The sequence below is a fragment of the Heterodontus francisci genome, chromosome 20 (genome assembly GCF_036365525.1).
Source record: "Heterodontus francisci isolate sHetFra1 chromosome 20, sHetFra1.hap1, whole genome shotgun sequence".
NCBI classification, from domain to species: Eukaryota; Metazoa; Chordata; class Chondrichthyes; order Heterodontiformes; family Heterodontidae; genus Heterodontus; species Heterodontus francisci.
The window spans coordinates 31,514,810-31,537,364 of NC_090390.1; the positions used below are offsets into that span (position 1 = coordinate 31,514,810).

The 22,555-nt window shown below is 44.0% G+C and overlaps 1 protein-coding gene across 6 annotated transcripts in view; it reads right to left on the bottom strand.

Annotated features, from left to right (window-relative positions):
- Positions 1-15,490, bottom strand: part of sgms1b (sphingomyelin synthase 1b) — a 184,138-nt gene extending 168,648 nt beyond the window's left edge. For 2 of the 6 annotated variants that reach the window (XM_068052511.1, XM_068052507.1), the window contains exon 1: positions 15,284-15,490. The gene's annotated coding sequence lies outside the window, so the exon portion shown is untranslated. Of the gene's footprint in view, positions 1-14,364; positions 14,465-15,146 lie in introns of those variants that run through there. The other 4 variants (XM_068052509.1, XM_068052506.1, XM_068052505.1 and 1 more) reach the window with 3 other exon arrangements.
- Positions 15,491-22,555: the final 7,065 nt, after the last annotated feature.

A 22,555-nucleotide genomic window follows, 5' to 3' on the forward strand; every position in this document is an offset into this window, starting at 1 on the left:
TTCAGTCTGTTACTTCTGAGTCCACACTGCAACAAACTTGAGGCAAGTAATATACAAAAGAAAGATTTGCATTTAAATACCACATTTCCCACCGAAAGTCTCAAAGCATTTTATAGCCACTGAAGTATGTTTGAAGTGTACTCAACACAGTAGCCAAATTGCACACAGCAAAATCCCACAAACAGCAAAGTGTGTTGTGGGATGACCAAATAATATGTTTTTGTGCTGGAGAGATAAATATTGTGCAGGATACTGAGGATAACACCCCTGCCCTTTTGTGAAATAGTGCCATGGGATCTTTTACATCCATCGAGCAGGCAGATGGGGCCTCAGTCCAACGTCTCACCAGACAGTGCAGCACTTCCTCAGTACTGCACTGGAGTGTCAGCCTTCATTTTTGTGCTCAAGCCCTGGAGTGGGATTTGAACCCAGAATCTCATGAGTCAGAGGTGAGAATGCGACTCACAGCCACAGCTGACACTGTATTACACTCCAATGATGATGCTACTGAAATTCTGAGAAAATAGGCAATCATTCACCTGTCCATTCCCTCTATTAGCCATCATCGAAATGCCACCGAAAGATCTTCCAAAGTCATCTGGTCTTGAATTCCTTGTTCAATTACCTTTTTTAACCCAAGTACTTGTGATTGGGGGAAAAGTGCTACAGATGTTAACTCGCTGGGGGCTTTCTTGTCGTTCAACAGTGCAACAGTATGGAAAGTCCTCATCAGGGAACTCCTCTTTGCTGACGATGCTGCATTAACATCCCACACTGAAGAGTGTCTGCAGAGACTCATCGACAGGATTGCGGCTGCCTGCAACAAATTTGGCCTCACCATCAGGGTCAAGAAAACGAACATCATGGGGCAGGACGTCAGAAATGCTCCATCCATCAATATCGGCGACCACGCTCTGGAAGTGGTTCAAGAGTTCACCTACCCAGGCTCAACTATCACCAGTAACCTGTCTCTCAATGCAGAAATCAACAAGCGCATGGGAAAGGCTTCCACTGCTATGTCCAGACTGGCCAAGAGAGTGTGGGAAAATGGCACACTGACACAGAACACAAAAGTCCAAGTGTATCAAGCCTGTGTCCTCAGTACCTTGCTCTGCGGCAGTGAGGCCTGGACAACGTATGTCAGCCAAGAGCGACGTCTCAATTCATTCCATCTTCGCTGCCTCCGGAGAATCCTTGGCATCAGGTGGCAGGACCGTATCTCCAACGCAGAGGTCCTCAAGGCGGCCAACATCCCCAGCATATACACCCTACTGAGCCAGCGGCGCTTGAGATGGCTTGGCCATGTGAGCCGCATGGAAAATGGCAGGATACCCAAGGACGCATTGTACAGCGAGCTCGTCACTGGTATCGGACCCACCAGCCGTCCATGTCTCCGCTTTAAAGACGTCTGCAAACGCGACATGAAGTCCTGTGACATTGATCACAAGTCGTGAGAGTCAGTTGCCAGTGATCGCCAGAGCTGGCAGACAGCCATGAAGGCGGGGCTAAAGTGTAGCGAGTCGAAGAGACTTAGCAGTTGGCAGGTAAAAAGACAGAAGTGCAAGGGGAGAGCCAACTGTGTAACAGCCCCAGCAACCAATTTTATCTGCAGCGCCTGTGGAAGAGTCTGTCACTCTAGAATTAGACTCTATAGCCACTCCAGGCGCTGCTTCACAAACCACTGACCACCTCCAGGCGCTTACCCATTTTCTCTCGAGACAAGGAGGCCAAAGAAGAGGAGATAAACTTATAGCATACAAGCATTCAGAAATGGAGATGATAAATTAAATTTCAATGGAGATCCCAACAGAATAGAGAGATTACAAAGAAGTTTCAAAATATGCACATGTAGCCTGCTCTAAATGATACCAAAATATGAAAAATATTGTATATGAAACATGAAATACATACTGAGAATCTCAATATGAAGTGTCAAATGCCAAGATCTATTTTCTTAATATACATCAACTTTTCTTCAAAATTAAAATTTACTTGACATCTAGTTTAATGCTAATCAGCATCTTTACTAGACTAATACCTGGAATGGGCAGATTGTCTTGTGAGGAAAGGTGGACAGGCTAGGTTTGTATCCGCTGGAGTTTAGAAGAGGAAGAGGCAACTTGATTGAAATACAAGATTCTGAGGGGTCTTGACAGGGCAGACGTGGAAAGGATGTTTCATCTCGTGCCAGAATCTAGAACTAGGGGTCACTATTTAAAAATAATGGATCGCCCATTTAAGACAGAGATGAGGAGAAATTTCTTCTCTCAGAGGTTCGTGAGTCTTTGGAACTCTCTTTCTCAAAAGACGGTGGAAGCAGAATCTTTGAATATTTTTTAAGGCAGAGATAGATTCTTGATAAGCAAAGGGGTGAAAGGTTATCGGGGTACGCGGGAATGTGGAGTTGAAGTTACAATCAGATCAGCCATGATCTTATTGAATGGGGGAGCAGGCTTGAGGGGCCGAGTGGCCGACTCCCACTCTGAATTCGTACGTAAACCAGTTAAATTCAAAACTGAGTTTTCTCCCACATTTGCATTCCTCTTCACTGCAAGTTACATGCAAATACAAAAGCCACATTGCAACAACAGTACGTGAAGGGGTTGAAGTAATCATTTGGCCCATGTTTCCAACAAACAATGCTCACAGGTAAGGGCAAAAATAATTAGCGTAGGTAGATGGTGAGAAGACAAAAATGCACTGCATATTGAAGTGTTGCATTAAAAAAAGATAGAAACCTAAAAAGGTACAATTATTTCTCTTAGCTGGACCAAACACTACCACGGGCAAGAGAAAATTTGAGTTCTTTTAAGAAATTACACAAATCTTTTCTTACCCCACCCATCATTTTTCTCAAGAAAGGGAGGAGAGGTGTGGGTCCTTGCTGAATTACAGTCATCAAACACGAGGTACCATGATCAACATTCATAAACACAGAGGTATAACCAAGCCCAAACTTGTTCTCTGCTGAACTCCACATACATTGATCAGAGACAGGAACTCTAGTTGATTTCCCCTTCCTTAAATCACAGTCCTGAGGCCAACTCAAGTGACTTTACTGTTGCTCTATTTAAGATCGGCGAGCAAGTGGTTATTTCTTGCAAACTGTCAAAATACTTTTGGATTTATTGAAAAAAGTTAGAACCTTTTTGGAGGTATAATTTTATGTCAAAAACTCTGAAATCAGTCCCAGACGTTAATTAGCTCGATCTGGTCACAATCCTGTTTAGTTGCCAGCCCGAGAATTTTGAAATGGTAATTCCACCACCCCTACCGCAACCGCCCTTCCCCCACCCTCTCCCACCATGCCCCACTCAAGGATGTTATGTGCAATGCAAAAACTGGAGTGGGTAATCGGACTTCCCAGTGCATAATACTGGAGAGTGGAACCAGTTTCTGGTTATTTCCCATCTGTCTTACTGCGGGCAAGCAATTGTTAAATCCCAGCCTTAGAGACTTAACCTGATCTCTACAGACAGTAAGCTCTTGGATTCATAGTCATTGTTCTAATATTAGGTGCACATTAGACACAAGTTACCTGGAAGGTATGAAAATAAATCAATTTCTGGACAATCTGGGCTGTGCTTATTGGCATAAGACATTAAAATTCTATACACACATCCACTACAAAAAGAAATTTTATAAAAAGGACTGTGCACAGCATCATTATCCATAAGCAGAAAGGTCATAGAACTAACAGGAAGATCAACACCTAGTTGTGATTTGCATTTATAGTGCCAGGACTATAAACTATGAATATTTTATTGATACTGACATGACAGGGAATCAAGCTGAGGAGCAAGTAATATAGACAATGCTCCAATTGGGTCACAGATTAATTGACAGTGGATAAATAAAAGCAAGCAATTTCTAATCAAATTCTACTTATTTCAGTAACAGGTAGAATCATGAGCATGAATGGGGTAACTTCGGAGTGGGCCCAACAAATTTCTACTTTCATTTGAATTTTCCTTGGTGCAGTGAAACTTTGAATCATGCAGACAAAATGAAAATTATGGCAAAGAAAAAGGCAAGTTCATGTTGAAATCCAACCATAATTTCACAGGATGAATGCAAGCACCGTGAGGCAAGCCTACTGTGGATAATAGGTGTCATGGTGTGCTAATTTGGTGAAATCGTGACCCAAATCCCCATGCCATTGATTCAAAGCATTCATCCTCTAGGTCTCTACAGTTCCATCCACTCATTTGTCACTTAACTTACTGCCTGTTGATTCTGACTGCCACTTCCCTTTTTTTATATTCCATTGGTACACTAGCACTTGTTACATGCATTCGGCATGAATCAGTTCTTTAAGAAAAAAAACCAATACTATTTGTAGTAAAGCCGCCAACAGTACAAAATAGGACAGCTCTACTCAAACAGATTCAATTGTTAAGAGCAGATTACAGTAGTTTAAAATGAGTGTTGTGTTGTCCCAAGGACAGAATGATAAAGCTGACCCTCATCCCAGACAGGCAGATGGATGATTATTTCTGGTGTTTAATCTACCTTCCTGAAATGCATCTCCTGTCAAAGACTTGAAAATTAAGGGCATTCATCCAAGTTTCATTTCAGCTTTTAAAATGTAATTTTGATTCTGGTCATACTGAAACATTTCAATATAACCTCCACAGAATTAAAAGATACAAAAGGCAGCTCAAGTTCACAATCTTCCATAGAAAAGTTAAGACAATGCTATTAAATGATCTTACCCTTTGCTTTTAAGCACTTTTACTGGCTCATCATTGCTACCTTCTGCAAGTAGTTTATAGCTACCACTTTTAATACTGTATAAAAACAATTACATGTATAATCAACTCTGCTTTCCAAGCTATTGAGGATTTCTTGGTGAAATTATTGCTCACTAAATAAAGGAACATTGATACTGGAGATTAGAGCATTAAGAAATCACAACGACAACATGGACTTACCAAAATAAAACATCCCAAGGTGTATTCCATAGGAGCATTATTTTGACAAGACCATATATGTAGTTATTAGGACAGCACAAAGAGTAGCAACTTAAAGGAGGAGAGAGTAGCAAACAGACAGAGAAGTTTAGGGATGAATTCCAGAGTGTGGTACCTAGTCCAATGATGGAGCAACGAAAATCCGTATGTGTGAGAAGTCAGAATTGGAGGAGTGCAGAGAGCTCAGAGGGTTGTAAGGCTGAAGGAGATGAGAGATAGGGAGGGGCAGGACCATAGAGGATTACATATTAAAATATATACATATTAAAAACATTAAGGGATACAGGAAAAGTGCAGGAAAATGGTGTTGAAGTACATGAGCAGCCATGATCTCACTGAATGGCAAAGCAGGCTCAAAGGGCCGAATGGCCTACTCCTGCTCCTATTTCTTATGTTATGATTTAAAAAGAATGAATGAGAACAGATTTTTTCTTGAATAAAATTGAGGCATTGCCAGACAGGGAACCAAAAGAAATCAGCGAGCAAAGGAGTGATGGGTAAAACAGGATTTGGTGCACAGGCAGCAGTGTTTTGAGCAAGCTCAAGTTTACAGAAGGTGCAAGTATGGAGGCCGGCCAGCAGAGAATTGGAATTGTCATGGTTGTAGAGACATGGATTAGTGGTTCAACAACAGATGAGCTGAGGTAGGGGTGGAGGCAGGCAATGTTAAGGAGGTGGAGGTTGGCAGTCCTGTGATGAAGGATATGGGATCAGTAGCTCACCAAGGTTGTGAACAGTCTGATTCAGCCTCAGACAGGGAGGGTTAGGGAGAGATAGAGAAGGTGGCTACGGACTGGTGTTTGTGGTTGGGAATGATGATAATGGCTTGAAACCACAGGTTAGATACTGGAGTTGTTCAACAAAAACTTGCACTTATATGGCACCTATAATAAAACGTCCCAAGGCACTTCACAGGGCATTATAAAAGCAAAATATGATATCGAGCCAAGTAAGGAGATATTAGGGAAGATGACCAAAGAGGTAGCTGGTCAAAGAGGTAGATTTTAAGGAGTGTCTAAAAAGAACGAAAGAGTAGTGGAGAAGCACCAAGGTTTAGGGAGCAAATTCTAGAGCTATGGGCTTAGGCAACTGCAGACAGGACCACCAATGGTGGAACGATGAAAATCAGGAAGCTCAAGAGACCAGAATTAGAGCAGTGCAGATATCTTGGTGGATTATGGGACTATAGGAAATTAGAGATAGGGAGGGACGATGCCGGAGAGAGATTTGAAAACAAGAATAAGATTTTTTTTAAATCAAGGCATTGATTAACCAGGAGTCAGTAAAGGTCAGCGAGCACAGGGGTGATGGGTGAACAGGATTTAGTTTAGTTTAGTTTAGAGATACAGCACTTAAATAGGCCCTTCGGCCCACCGAGTCTGTGCCAACCATCAACCACCCATTTTATACTAATCCTACACTAATTCCATATTCCTACCACATCCCCACCTGTCCCTATATTTCCCTACCACCTACCTATACTAGGGGCAATTTTATAATGGCCAATTTACCTATCAACCTGCAAATCTTTGGCATGTGGGAGGAAACCGGAGCACCCGGAGGAAACCCACGCAGACACAGGGAGAACCTGCAAACTCCACACAGGCAGTACCCAGAATTGAACCCGGGTCGCTGGAGCTGTGAGGCTGCGGTGCTAACCACTGCGCCACTGTGCCGCCCATGCGGTATAAGTTAGAACACAGGCAGCAGAGTTTTGGATGATATCAAATTTACGGAGGGTAGAATGTTCAAACATTTTTATGTCATATCTATACTCATGCCTATACAAGTGCAATGGAAAATCTTTGCACAGAACTGACAAACCAAAATCAGCTCTGCCTACACTGACTCTAAGACCCACTAAAAGTGGCGATACAGCAATGAAATGCCATTATGTCAAACATCACTACCCACAACCCAATGTGCATTATAGATTGATACGTACTGGAGCTCTACTGTGCAAGATAATTCATTGCTTGGTGTAATCAATTATAATCACTTCTAATTAAGCTTATTCATTTCAAGTAATAATGCTTTAAAATACTGACTACCAGGTATGACCCCTTGGTCAGAAGGCATTTCATCAGTGCATAAAGACAGGTAGGTCATCTTGGCTATGCCCACTGAATATTACCATTTCTTCCTAAACTTGATAAGCCACCATGCATATGCTCTGCTTCCTAAGTAACTGTGCATATTGAGTGATGCTATAATTCTTGGACAAACAAAGAGAAACCAGTACAGACACAAGATTGAGTATAGTTTCCTCCACTTTGCCGAATATACTTAATCTAATAAAATTTACTTCATCACAATAACAGTTCCATTTTCTCAATAGAAATCACAATAGCTTGCACTTATATAGAGCCTTTAACATAGAAAAATGTCCCAAAGGCACTTCACAGAAGTGTAATCAAACAAAAATTGTCACCAAGCCAAAAAGAGGAAATATTCAGAGGGGTAGCTAAATTCTTGTTCAGAGGTAGGTTTTCAGGAAAATCTTGGGAGAGGTCGAAGGTTTGGGGACAAATTTCAGAACTTAAAACCTAGACGGCATGGCCGCCAATGTAGAGGCAAAGGCTGTAGGGGCGCACAAGAGACCAGAGTTGGAGGAACACAGTCTCAGATGGTCATAGTGTGGAAGTGAGCAGAAAGGCATGGCACTATGCTTAATGGGAAATATAGCCAAGTTAGGAATAGTAGCTTTGCTGAGCTTTGATTTTAAGTGGCAGAAACCACAATGAAATAGTTAAAAGTAAAGGCAGAGCGTGAGAGACTGTAAAGACTAGCCGACACTGGTAATTGCAAGGACATCTGTTCTTTATGGCCTGATTGTGTGACTCCCTGTGGTTTGGAACAAATGGACTCCTGTGAATCAAATGATGTCCATCCCTGTGAGTGAGTGATAAGGAGTGCTAGGCCCCTCTTATCTTCTTGAGCTGCCACTACTTGTAGCTGCAGACTGCACGAAACACTCAGGAATGTACACCTAATAGAGATAGCAGGATGCGCCGCAATTACTTGTCACAAGGTAGAAACAGAACTCATGATCAACGTAGGGGTGAGACCAGAATATTTATTGATGATTCCTATGCTCTTGCTAATTAGCTTGCTTGTCCGCTTTGTTTTATTTTGCTGGTACAAAACAATATTTTATTAGTAACAAGTATGTATTGAGAATGGAGTATATTGTAACCTCAGTAACAGATGTACTGCATGTCACCACGTGGGTGAAGTCGAATTGTACCGCACTGATTGTTTAACCAAAGAGGTGTAGCATGAATCTTAATGTATAAACAGTAGTACCTGTATCACAAACTTCATTTACTCTGGTGGACCCGACAGACTCTGGGGTGGAGTCAGTGTCGTTGCATTAGAGTAAGTCAGCCGGCTAAATGCGCAAATAAAGTAATTGATTTGACCTACACATCCGACTCGGTATATTTACTGAACCGGACTGAAGGCAAAAAGAACTCAGATTTACAATAGGGCTGGAGGAGATTAGAGATAGGGAGGGGCAAGGCCATGAAGAAATTTGAACATGGGAATGAAAATTTTAAAAGTGTGGCAGACTAGGAGCCAATGTAGGTCAGCAAACACAGGTAACGAATGAGTGGGACTTGATGCAGGACAGGATATAGGCAGCTGAGTTTTAAATGAACTGAAGTTTATGAAAGGTAAAGGAAGGAGGGTGCAGGGTGGAGAATGGAAGGCTGGCCACAAGGTTGAGAGTGAAATTGCTTAACTAGTTTCAACTTAGACAGTTTTCAGCTATAAACTTGAAACCCCTCTCACTTTGGATGATCCTTTACTAATTTTGCCAAATTAGTAGTGGTACAACGTGGGTTTGCACCAACAACCCTGATCTGAGCCATCAAGGTGCGCTTCATATGGAAAGAGAGAAAGAAAATAAATCGCCTGCTGGCATCAATGCAAGACACGCAGATACTTGGCTCAAGCAGTATTAGCAGAGACCGAACAATTCATCAGAATCAACTAACCATGCAAAAGGATATAAAGGCACTTCAAAAAAAGTGTACAGTAGCCAGTTTTTTTTTAAATATAAGCTTAGTTAACATCTTTTAGTGTACTTAAAATGTCCATTATAATGCATGGGGAAGGTGAAGTAATCAGATATGCTACCATTATGTATATTTTTCTACATTTATGGGCTTTAATCACAAGTTTGAAGTACATTTCATATGCCACACAAGCAGAGGCTGTAAAGCTCCAATCAGCAGGTAGTTTTAAAAATATAGTGCAAAAATTGTATGCTATGTGCAAACTTGGTCCCACCAGAAGTTCTTGCCATTTCTATCTTTCCATGACTACTACTGTTATGAACGCTGGACTTATTTACATGCTTATATTTTTAAAGAACTGAGAGTTTAAACATTTAAGATAGAGTTCAGAAAGTCAGATGACCTCACATCCACTTTGCTGAAGGACAAGACAGTTTCAAATCTCTTTCTGAAAAACAGCAGGAAAAACACCTGAAGAACAAAGGGTTTCACCCTCCCAGACTGTTGGGACGTAAAACAAGGAGTCAGTGATTCTTAAGATGCAAATGTATCAAGCAGCTGTTAACTCTGTGACCATAACGCTGTAAGATTTAAGGTAGTTATGGAAAAGGACAAAGATGGAATGAAAATAAAGGTACTGAATTGGGGGAAGGCCAATTTTATGATACTACAGGATCTGGCCAAAGTGGGCAGGGAGCAGCTACTTGTAGGAAAGTCGACATCAGATCAGTGGGAGTCAAAGAGGAATGAGTGAGAGTTCAGAGACAACATTTACCCGTTAAGGTGAAGGGTAGGACTAACAAGTCCAGGGAACCCTGGATGTCAACGGATATAGAGGATTGGATCAGGAAAAAAAAAAGGAGGCTGATCGCAGATTCAGAGTGCTGAAAACAGTGGAGAACTAGAGGAGTATAGAAAGTGTAGGACGGTACTTAAAAAAAAGTAATTGGGAAAGCAAACAGGGGACATGAAAAAACACTGGTGGTCAAGATAAAGGAAAATCCTTAGGCGTTTTATAAGTATATTAAGGGGCAAGAGGATAACCAAGGAAAGAGTAGGGCCCATTAGGGACCAAAGTGGCAAAGTTTGTGTGGAGCAGGAGGTGAGGTTTTAAATGATTACTTTTCATTGGTGTTCGCTATGGAGAAGGCCGATGTAGGTGTAGAGATCAGGGAGGGGGATTGTGATATAGTTGAACATATTAGCACTGAAAGGGAGTAAGTATTAGCTGTTTTAGCGGGCTTAAAAGTAGATAAATCCCCAAGCCCAGATGAGATGTATCTCAGGCTGTTATGCGAGGCAAGGGAGGAGATTACAGGGCCTCTGCCACAAATTTTCAAATCCTCTCTGGCCACAGGAGAGGTACCAGAGGACTGGAGGACAACGAATGTGGTAATGTTATTTAAGGGTAGCAGGGATAAATCAGGTAATTACAGGCCAGTGAGTCTAACATCAGTGGTAGGAAAAATATTGGAAAAAATTCTCAGGGACAGGATTAATCTCTACTTGGAGAGGCAGGGATTAATCAGGGACAGTCAGCATGGCTTTGTCAGGGGGAGATCGTGTCTGACGAACTTGATTGAATTTTTTGAGGTGGTGACGAAATGTGTAGATGAGGGTAAAGCAGTTGATGTAGTCTATATGGATTTCAGTAAGGCTTTTGATAAGGTCCCACATGGGAGATTGGTTAAGAAGGTAAGAGCCCATGGGATCCAGGGCAATTTGACAAATTGAATCCAAAATTGGCTTAGCGGCAGGAGGCAGAGGGTAATGGTCGAGGGTTGTTTTTCGAGTGGAAGCCTGTGACCAGTGGTGTACCACAGGAATCGGTGCTGGGACCTTTGCTGTTTGTAGTGTACATTAAATGATTGAGACGTGAATATAGGAGGTATGATCAGTAAGTTCGCGGATGACACGAAAATTGGTGGTGTCGTAAATAGTGAGGAGGAAAGCCTTAGATTACAGGACGATATAGATGGGCTGGTAAGATGGGCGGAGCTGTGGCAAATGGAATTTAATCCTGAGAAGTGAGAGAAGACGACAAACAAGGCAAGGGAATATACAATGGGCGGTAGGACCCCACGAGGTACAGAGGGTCAGTAGGACCTTGGTGTACTTGTCCATAGATCACTGAAGGCAGCAGCACAGGTAGATAAGGTGGTTAAGAGGAGGAGAGAGAGAAGGGGGGGGGGGGGAAAAGGAGAAGGGGGGGGGGGAAAAGGAGAAGGGGGGGGGGAAAAGGAGAAGGGGGGGGGGAAAAGGAGAAGGGGGGGGAAAAGGAGAAGGGGGGGGGGAAAGGAGAAGGGGGGGGGAAAGGAGAAGGGGGGGGGGGAAAGGAGAAGGGGGGGGGGGAAAGGAGAAGGGGGGGGGGGAAAGGAGAAGGGGGGGGGGGAAAGGAGAAGGGGGGGAAAAGGAGAAGGGGGGGGAAAAGAGAAGGGGGGGGGAAAAGAGAAGGGGGGGGGAAAAGAGAAGGGGGGGGGAAAAGAGAAGGGGGGGGGAAAAGAGAAGGGGGGGGGAAAAGAGAAGGGGGGGGGAAAAGAGAAGGGGGGGGAAAAGAGAAGGGGGGGGAAAAAGAGAAGGGGGGGGAAAAAGAGAAGGGGGGGGAAAGGAGAAGGGGGGGGGAAAAGGAGAAGGGGGGGGGAAAGGAGAAGGGGGGGGAAAGGAGAAGGGGGGGGAAAGGAGAAGGGGGGGGAAAGGAGAAGGGGGGGGAAAGGAGAAGGGGGGGGGAAAGGAGAAGGGGGGGGGAAAGGAGAAGGGGGGGGGAAAGGAGAAGGGGGGGGGAAAGGAGAAGGGGGGGGGAAAGGAGAAGGGGGGGGGAAAGGAGAAGGGGGGGGGAAAGGAGAAGGGGGGGGGAAAGGAGAAGGGGGGGGGAAAAGGAGAAGGGGGGGGGAAAGGAGAAGGGGGGGGGAAAGGAGAAGGGGGGGGGGGAAAGGAGAAGGGGGGGGGGAAAGGAGAAGGGGGGGGGAAAGGAGAAGGGGGGGGAAAGGAGAAGGGGGGGGAAAGGAGAAGGGGGGGAAAGGAGAAGGGGGGGGAAAGGAGAAGGGGGGGGAAAGGAGAAGGGGGGGGAAAGGAGAAGGGGGGGGGAAAGGAGAAGGGGGGGGGAAAGGAGAAGGGGGGGGGAAAGGAGAAGGGGGGGGGAAAAGGAGAAGGGGGGGGGAAAAGGAGAAGTGGGGGAAGGGAGATAAAGAGAGAGTACACCTGCTCTTGGAAGCCTGAGACAGCGAAAGGCTGCAAAGACTTGAACCCGTTTTGAAAGTTCAAGCTGTGGAAACAACCAGCAAGATCACCAGTAATCGCCTTATTCACAGACATCCAGGTCAGAAGTGCTCGGAGTAGTGTGTGAAGACAACACTGATTTTTGAAAAGGTCTGGGAGATCCAACCTATTGCTACTGGCAGGAGTGTAGGACTTTTAACCACAAAGGAGTTCGCCATCAAAAAGGACAGTGTAATGTATAAGTGTGGTGTGAGGTTTTCATGTATTTTAATAAGTAAATACCTTTCTTTGTAATCTGAGTATCAGCTATTTACAAAGTATTATTCAGTTAATGGAGATTTCTTTTAATTTAGTTGTGATAATAGTCTGAAAACGTGAAATCTTGTCAGGCAATTCTTTAAAACGTTAATGGTCTCATTGGAGTTTTAACACCAGACAGTCCTGTGAATTGAGCTTTAAGAGGATATAGTTTCACGAATATTTTTGAAAAATGCCAAGAATGACACACTCAACTGGGAAGCAAATTGCCTCTGAAGAAAAACGTTTGGAGGAATCAAAACTTACAGGTACATTTTACAGATAAACACTGCAGAATCTTAACACGAACTTATCTCTAAACGCCTAAGTCACTCAGGAGTTCTGGAGCATTCCATTCTTTAAAAACATACACTACTGCACAATAACTTTTCCAATCAAAGTCAGAGAGAAGTTAGATTAGGTTCAACATAATTTCAAAGCAGCATCTCACAATTTTGCATGAAATCATCCAAGAGATTTAATTCCATCAGTGACTCCTGTTAGTTAAATGCATATTCCTCCTCAAGAAACAGGTTAACCATTTCCTGTGCAGTGTTCAAATATTATAGCATCACTGAGCCTGTTAGTCCATTTTTAGTACATTTTCTCCACACATTTCCTAGCCATGAAGTAACCTAGTTCTCGGTTTCTACTGCCAGGTTAGCAACACTGCCAATGCTGACAATTCCCCAGGTGCATTTAAGTCTTCAACTTCCTTCAAACGGAGGAACACATTACATGTAAAGATGGCAGGAGCCAGTGACATACTTCCATCCATCATATCCAACTCACAAAAAGACCATTCGCAATTAAGAAACCAGATTTGTTATGCAACCATGATCAAAGCATATAATCACCATAAACTTCACGTTGAACAACCAAATACTTTTCCTACAGTCTACTGCCCAAAGTACTGTACATTTTTCACTATCAAGTAACTAAGCAAACTACAGCTGACAGAGAAATATCAGATTTATATCAGATTTAGCCATGTGCAGAACGAAACTTGAAACTTAACACTTAAAACTTCTACGTTTATATATTGATCTCGTTAGTTTTCTCAAGCAGCCCTAGTCTCGCTGCCTATTTCAAATATCAGGGCGGCACAGTGGCGCAGTGGTTAGCACCGCAACCTCACAGCTCCAGCGACCCGGGTTCAATTCTGGGTACTGCCTGTGTGGAGTTTGCAAGTTCTCCCTGTGTCTGCGTGGGTTTCCTCCAGGTGCTCTGGTTTCCTCACATGCCAAAGACTTGCAGGTTGATAGGTAAATTGGCCATTATAAATTGCCCCTAGTGTAGGTCAGTGGTAGGGAAATGTGGGGATGTGGTAGGAATATGGAATTAGTGTAGGATTAGTATAAATGGGTGGTTGATGGTCGGCACAGACTCGGTGGGCCGAAGGGCCTGTTTCAGTGTTGTATCTCTGAATAAAAAAAATAAAAATAAAAATTATACCCAAGCGAAATGAATAGCCACCTTGGGCCACAAACAAAAAACTCAGCAATGAACCACACCCCGTCACGGGTCAAACAGGAACGCCCGTTTCCGCAAAAGCAACATCTCAAACACAAGTTTACAATTAGCGAAAATATAACTTGAGGCATAAAAACATGCCAACACATCCAAGCATCTTCATCATGTAAACTGTGTGTACACCGGCCAGCGACATGGCCTGATTGCAAATGCAAAATCAATCTTACACATTTGCGCCTTTACCACTCTTCTGTAATTGGAGAACACCCTGTGGTATTTTTGGTTTTGTCTTGGTTAAGATAATTATATAATTAACAGAAACGTTTATAACAGTATAACCAAAGCATCACGTCAGAATTGAGACTAAAGCTGTTGATACTGACACAAATACACATATTTACTATATACGCAGACTTCAGCAGGACTGAAAATGGTTTTCTAAGCAGTGCCATTTGCTCTGACTCGTGACTGTATTGAGGTGTTGACGGGCAGAGACAGACACACATTGGTGGCCGACTTCTTCAGTGAACGCAACCAGTTCCCAAAACCATTGCGCATTTACACAGCAAAGTCCCATCTAGAAATACATCTTCCCGGGATGATGATTAGTTATTATGTTTGATCGACCTCCTGTGATAACACACAGGGCGGGTTCTGGGCGTGAATTAACTCTCAGTGTTAACAGTTCCTACTCTAGTTTTATTCAGCGCGTCTGGTACTTGGAAAACCTTCCTTCCCGACGCAACCGCTTGAGGATTTGATCTGAAGGAAAATTAAAAAGGAGAAACGAAGCAGTCAAGTTCAGAGCTTTTACAGAAACTTAGCTCGGGCTGCAGCCGCTCCATCAGCACCAGGGCTTTTCCTATTTTATATCCTGAACTCCGCCCAACCTTTCCTCGAGATAAATTCCCAGAGTTTGGACTTTACACCCCATCGGCCGGCCTCACAACCGGCAGGAGGCAGTAACCGGGCCGAAACTTTTCCGGTCATGGTGCCGGTCAACAGTCGCGCCCGAGCTCGGGGCCGCCATTTACTGTCTCCAGGCCAGGGCCTGCCGTGCCCAGACCGGGGGTCTGTTATGAGACTATATGAAACAAGCCCGTACCGGGTGGAGTTGTCGCTCTGCTCTGGGTGTCATCCCCCTCCATCCCCCTCCCCCACTCACCCTGTTGCGCAGCCTCTCTTGCTCTGACCGGGCGCCAAAAACACTCGTGCGACTCGATAATAAACACAGAGACAACCTGAAATCGGCACCGGGAAAGTGAACGGGGGCTCCGGGCTGGTCGACTCTGACTGACTCACCCGCCTCAGGTAGTGAGGCCGGCCGCCGGGTGGAATACTGTGTCGGTGGCGAGGGTTCCAGCGGCCGCGCTGCCTCTGGGCGCCCCCGGGTCCTGCCGCCCTCCTGCTACCGCTGGACGCCCCCGGGTCCTGCCGCCCTCCCGTCGCCTAGACCACCTCTGGAGACAGGCATAGCACTGACATACTGAGCAGCTGTGTCTCACTCCAGAGGCACATGTGGCACTGACACACTGAGCAGCTGTGCCTGGCTATGGACACACGCCTGGATGTTGATTCAATGAGCAAGTGCTCCATCAGTGGCAGGATCAACTGTTCGACAACCAAAATGCAAGCCAGCGCAGTGAAGATGTCATTGTGAACAGCCAAAGAAAGCTTTGAGCATACAACTGTGGTAATGATACCTCAAGTAACAGAGGCTGGCTCCAGTGATATACAAAGCACTGGCACACTAAATAGTATGATTGACTCCATGAACACATGTAACATGAGACATCAAACAGCAGAGGCTAACTGGAGACACTGAATTGTTGATACTGGCCCCAGGACATGGATGCCACTGACACAGTGGCCGAGACCAGAAACAAATATGGCAATAGGACCCTTCTATTGCATAACTCAAAAGTGATGATTGATACAAAAGGCATTTGTCCCAACTGTTGAGTCACACCAAATTCCAAGGGATGTCACCTTCTGTCTGGACACAGTCTTTTGGTATTATGCTGGGAATTGGTGAAGGGTACGGTCGGTCTTCCCTTTTCTTCAATGGAAGGAAAATGAGACATGGCATGATTGCCTTTACATGCATATGCTCAATTTTCCTGCCCAATTTTCCAATATTTGCTGCATCCAGGTAATTCAGGAAAATCTCCCTGACCTGTCAGCACCGTGTAGCTCCCCAAATAGGACCAGATTAGCCCATCAGATCCCTGAATGTCCATGGATTCATCCTATCAATATGTGCATGTACTCAAACTGGAATTAGTTTGTTACTGTCATACAAGTTCCCAGGCTGGCTATTTGGCCTGCTTATGTTCATATTAAACAGCAGCAAACTAACTGGCTGAGGTCCAAGGATATATAATCTTTCTGGGTATATGTCTAACACCAATAAAGTAATCATCCAAGGCGGGGTTACCCACTGCTGCAACAGACAATGCAGTTTCACAGGCACTTAGCACCGGTTAAGACCTATGGGTGGACTAACATGTATGTGTGGCAGTAACACAGTCTGTTCAACAGTGACTGGTGACTATCTTGAATATCCCTTTACCAGGAAATTTAAGAACAATCATGGGGAAATACAGTCCCAGAAAATTGTATTGCACCTGTTGATAACAAACCTAGTTTTAATTTGTAGTTTGTTACTGTAAACATTCATAAAACTATGAGGTACCAGAATATTGAAATGAATAAGCCAGGACCTTATTCTGAATCCAAATGATGAATTATTTTAATCTATTACCGTATATTTGTTCAAAGATTGGACTTATTTCTCATTTATGTCACACTGCACTCTCCTGGACTGAAATAAATTACCAATTGATTTAATTGTATTTTAGCTTCAATGAAACGTGCATGCATTCATGTTTTGGGTGGAAACTTTATGAAGCTTTGTGTGATAGGATTATTGTTTCTACTAGTAGAATTAACTATAATTCACTCAGAATACTGCAACTTGTGCATCAGAACTGAAATGTTTTGGACAATTACTGGGTTATAGAATTACATGATGCAGACCTAATGGTGGCAGCATCTGTGTAAGTACACAGACTTCAGCTTCAAGAGTTACAGAGGATCCTGATGCAGAAGCTGAGAGTAACCATCTCTAAAATGCATGACAGAAATTGCGGTCTTTTATAAGTTTCTGTAATGTAGAGTGTCATTTAGGAACACAAAACAGTTGTGGTCAAAGTTATGAGTTAAAAATATAGAATTCTTGTGTACTCTGTTTAAACATCTCTCACCAATGCAATCTAGGTTATTTATTTATTTAGAGATACAGCACTGAAACAGGCCCTTTGGCCCACCGAGTCTGTGCCGACCATCAACCACCCATTTATACTAATCCTACATTAATCCCATATTCCTACCACATCCCCACCTTCCCAATATTCCCCTACCACCTACCTATACTAGGGGCAATTTACAATGGCCAATTTACCTATCAACCTGCAAGTCTTTGGCTGTGGGAGGAAACCAGAGCACCCGGCGAAAACCCACGCGGTCACAGGGAGAACTTGCAAACTCCGCACAGACAGTACCCAGAATTGAACCCGGGTCGCTTGAGCTGTGAGGCTGCGGTGCTAACCACTGTGCCACTGTGCCGCCCCAAAAATTAAAAATAATTTTGTCTGTATGAAATTGTAAAAAGAGGCCATGGCTCAGTTGGTAGCATTCTTGCCACTGAGTCAAAATGTTATGGGTTCAAGTTCCACCCAGAGAATTAAACACAAATCTAGTTTGACACTCCAGTGTAGCACTGTCAGAGATGACATGTTTCAGCTAGGACATTAAACTAAGGCCCTCTCAGAACAATATAATAGATTTCCTGGCACTATTCAAAGAAGAACAGGGGAGTTCTCCTAGCCAATATTTATCCGTCAACCAACATCACTAATTGTCTGGTCTTCATCTCATTGCTGTTTGTGGAGCCTTGCAGTGCACAAATTGATTGTCCCATTTCCTACACAATCTACATTATATACCCTATCAGAGAGCTTCCCTTTTGTTCTTCCTCCCCTTTCCTCCTTTCAACGGTATAAAACACTTCACATTTCTATCTTCCTTCAATTCTGAAAAAGGGTCATATCCGACTCGAAACATCAACTCTGTTTCTCTCTCCACAGATGTTGCCTAACCTGCTAAGTATTTCCAGCACTTTCTGTTTTTATTTCAGATTTCCAGCATCTACAGTATTTTGCTTTTATTTTAGTTTTGAAATTTGAGGGTTTGGCCAACGAAATTCCGACAGAGCTCTAAACTGTAACATGTTTTGAATTTTCTGGTGCATTCAACAGATTTTGCCATATAAGTGTTGTTAACATAGGAACATGGGAACTGTTGCAGTTAAGTGTATGTTTAATTATTGTTAATAATAGTTATCACACACTTAATAAACCTGTAATATGTACTGTTAATGCTATGAATCCTATTATTTTGAGGAGTGACTTATAAGTAAGAACACTCATCCACTAACAATGGTGACCAAATAATTTGTGTTTTATTAAATGGCATTTTTAACCAATGTCATGAGGATCCCATTCTAAGACTACATCATATTTCCATGAAAACCACAGACTGGTGGATTTAATCATGATTAATCATCATTTCCAACTGCCAATCTGTTTATGCTTTTTGAAGTTTTAGATCATACCATTTCTATCTCCTTAACCTTTATCTCTTTTCACTCTCTCTTTCTCCTTGACCAGACTGCCTCTGTTCTTTCCACCCTTCTCTCACCTTTACATGGTCCATTTCTGACACTTCCCTTCCCTTCCTCGACTTCTCTGTCTCCATCTCTGGAGATAGGCTGTCTACTAATATCCATTATAAGCCCACCAACTCCCACAGCTATCTTGACTACACTTCTTCACACCCTGCCTCCTGTAAGGACTTCATTCCATTCTCCCAGTTTCTCCATCTCTGACGCATCTGCTCTGATGATGCTACCTTCCATGACAGTGTTTCTCATATGTCTTCCTTTTTCCTCAACCGAGGTTCCCCCCGCCACTGTGGTTGACATGGCCCTCAATCGTGTCCGGCCCATTTCCCGCACCGTTACCATCACCTCTTCCCCTCCCTCCCAGAACCGCGACAGGATTCCCCTTGTCCTCACTTTCCAACCCATCAGCCTCCATATCCAAACGATCATCCTCCCACATTTCCGCTACCTCCAGTGTGATGCCACTACCAAACGCATCTTCCCCTCCCTTCCCCTGTCAGCATTCTGAAGGCATCGTTCCCACGGCACCTTCCCCTGCAATTGCAGGAGGTGTAATACCTGCCCATTTACCTCCTCTCTCCTCAATATCCCAGGCCCCAAACACTCCTTTCAGGTGAAGCAGCGATTTACTTGTACTTCTTTCAATGTAGTATACTGTATTCACTGCTCACAATGTGGTGTCCTCTACATTGGGGAGACCAAACGCAGACTGGGTGACCGCTTTGCGGAACACCGCCACTCAGTCTGAAAGCATGACCCAGAGCTTCCAGTTTCTTGTCATTTCAACAGTCCCCCCTGTTCTCATGCTCACATCTCTGCCCTGGGGTTGCTGCAATGTTCCAGTGAACATCAACGCAAGCTCAAGGAACAGCATCTCATTTACCGATTAGGCACACGACAGCCTGCCGGACTGAACAATGAGTTCAATAATTTCAGAGCATGACGGGCCCCCCATTTTACTTTTATTTTTAGTTATTTTTTCTTTTTGTGTTTATTTTATCTTAGTTTGTTCAGTTTGCCTACCCACTGTTTTTTTCATGTTTGTACGTGTGGCTGTTCAGTTTTCAGTCCATTAACACCCTATCTGTACTAATGCTTTGTATTTCAACACACTATTAACATATTGTTTGCCTTTTCTCCATGACCGTCTGGTCGGTTATTCTCTGTGACCTTGTCCTATCTACACCTTCTCCTTTGTTATCTCTTGCCCCACCCCCTCTTTACTTGCTTAAAATCTTTCACATTTCTAATATCTGCTAGTTCTGAAGAAGGGTCACTGACTTGAAACGTTAACTCTGCTTCTCTCTCCACAGATACTGCCAGACCTGCTGAGTATTTTCAGCATTTCTTGTTTTTATGCCTCTGTTCTTTGGTCTGTCACCTCTCCATTTCTGTTTTTCTCTCTTACTGCTTTTTTACTTTTGTCTCTTACTTTTCTATTTCCCTTTTCCTCTTCCCCTTTCTTGCATTACTGTTTTTAACTTATTTATTTTTATTTATTTAGAGATACAGCACTGAAACAGGCCCTTCGGCCCACCGAGTCTGTGCAGACCATCAACCACCTATTTATACTAATCCTACACTAATCCCAAATTCCTACCACATCCCCACCTGTCCCTATATTCCCCTACCACCTACCTATCCTAGGGGCAATTTATAATGGCCAATTTACCTATCAACCTGCAAGTCTTTGGAGGTGGGAGGAAACCGGAGCACCCGGCGAAAACCCACACAGTCACAGGGAGAACTTGCAAACTCCGCACAGGCAGTACCCAGAATTGAACCTGGGTCACTGGAGCTGTGAGGCTGCGGTCCTAACCACTGCACCACTGTGCCACCCATTTGGCTTTTCAACCGTGGGTGGGAAAGGGCAGCAGCATCCAGGCTCAGTCAGGTTAGAGGTAGCAGCAATGGGACTCAGGTGAGTTACAGGTAGCCACAGGGGTTCGGGTGGATTAGGAGTCAGCAGCAGCAGGACCTGGTCTGATTGGAGGTAGTACCCCCTGCTCAATAAAACCTAACATGGAAGAACAGGTTGCCCTCTAAGGCCCAAAGGACGCAGACTTGAATGGATATGGTAGAAAACTGGTTTAGCCATTCACCACCAGATCTGGCTGGACCACAGAAGGCACAATCGGGTTCTGCTCTCTTCTGCAAAAATTGCTCACTATTCCATGCCCTGTAATAAAGAGGTAACCCCAGCTTCTTTTCTCTACTGCAAGCTGTCTTCTTAAACCCCTCTCCCCATCACCTGCACCCACGCCTCCAATAAGTGCGAGGAGTTCATAGATTTCTTTGTCACTAAGATTGGGACCATCTGATCAGCTACCTCTGCCACTTCTTCCCTTCCTATAGCTCAACAGGCCAACCTTCCTCGAAGGCCCCCCTTCCCTAGCCCTGAACTTGTGTCTTTCTCTAGTTTCTCTCCTATCTCCCTTCATGCCCTCTCCAAGCTCATCTTGTTCATGAGACCACCTTCCTGCTTTCACGATCCTATTCCCACTAAGCTGGCAACCACCCAACTTCTGATCCTAGTTCCCTTGTTAGATAGCATTGTTAATGGTTCCCTCTCAATAGGTTCTGTCCCTCTCTCCTTCAAATCTGCTGTCATCATCCCTCTCCTCAAAAAAAACCCCTTGACCAATCCATCCTTGCAAACCACCACCCCATCTCCAACCTCCCTTTCCTCTCCTAAGTCCTTGAACATGCTGTCACCTCCCAAATTTGTGCCCATCTTTTCCAGAACTCCATGTTTGAATTCGTCCAATCAGGTTTCTGCCCCTCTCACAGTACCAAAACAGCTCTTATCAAAGTCACAAATGACATCTTATGTGACTGTAACGAAAGTCAACTTTCTTCATTCTTCATCCCTCCTCATTCTTCTCGACCAGTCTGCAGCCTTTTATACAGTTGATCACACCATCTCTTCCAATGCCTCTCTACCACCATCCAGCTGAGTGGCACTGCTCTCTCCTGGTTCCATTCTTACCTATCTAAACGGCATCAATGGCTTTTCTTCCCGTTCCCACAGTTAACTCTGGTGTCCCCCAAGGATCTGTCCTTGGCCCCTCCTATTTCTCATCTATATGCTGCCCCTCAATGACATCATCCGAAAACACTGCGTCAATATCCATATGCATGCTGGCGACTGCCAGCTTTACCTCACCACCACCTCTCTTGACTCCTCCACTGTTGCAAAATTAATCAGACAGCTTGTTTGGCATCCAATATTGGATGAGGAAAAATTTCCTCCAATTAAATATTGAGAAGACTGAAGTCATTGTCTTTTGTCTCTGCCACAAACTCTGTTCTTTAGCCACCAGCTCTTTCCCTCTCCGCCACAAAACCCCGTTCCCTAGCCACCAACTCTTTCCCTCTCCCAGGCAGTTGGCTGAAGCTGAGCAAGACTGTTCACAACTTTGGTCTCATATTTGACCCCGAGATGAGCTTTCAACCATAAATTCATACCATCATTAACACCACATATTTCCATGTCCATAACATTGCCTGAATCTGCCCCTGCCTCAGCTTTTCTGCTGGTGAAACCCTCATTCTTGCTTTTGTAACCTCCAGATCTGACTATTCTAATGCACTCCTGGCTGGCCTCTCACATTCTACCCTCAGTAAACTTGAGGTCATCCAAAACGATGCTTCCCCTGCCCTAACTCACACCATGTCCCATTCCACTATCATCCCTGTGCTCACTAATCTACATTGGCTCCTGGTTAAGCAGTGCCTCGATTTTAAAATTCTTATCCTTGTTTTCAAGCCCCTTATGGCCTCACCCCCTCCCCATCTCTGTAATTTCCTCCAGGCCTACAACCCTCCAA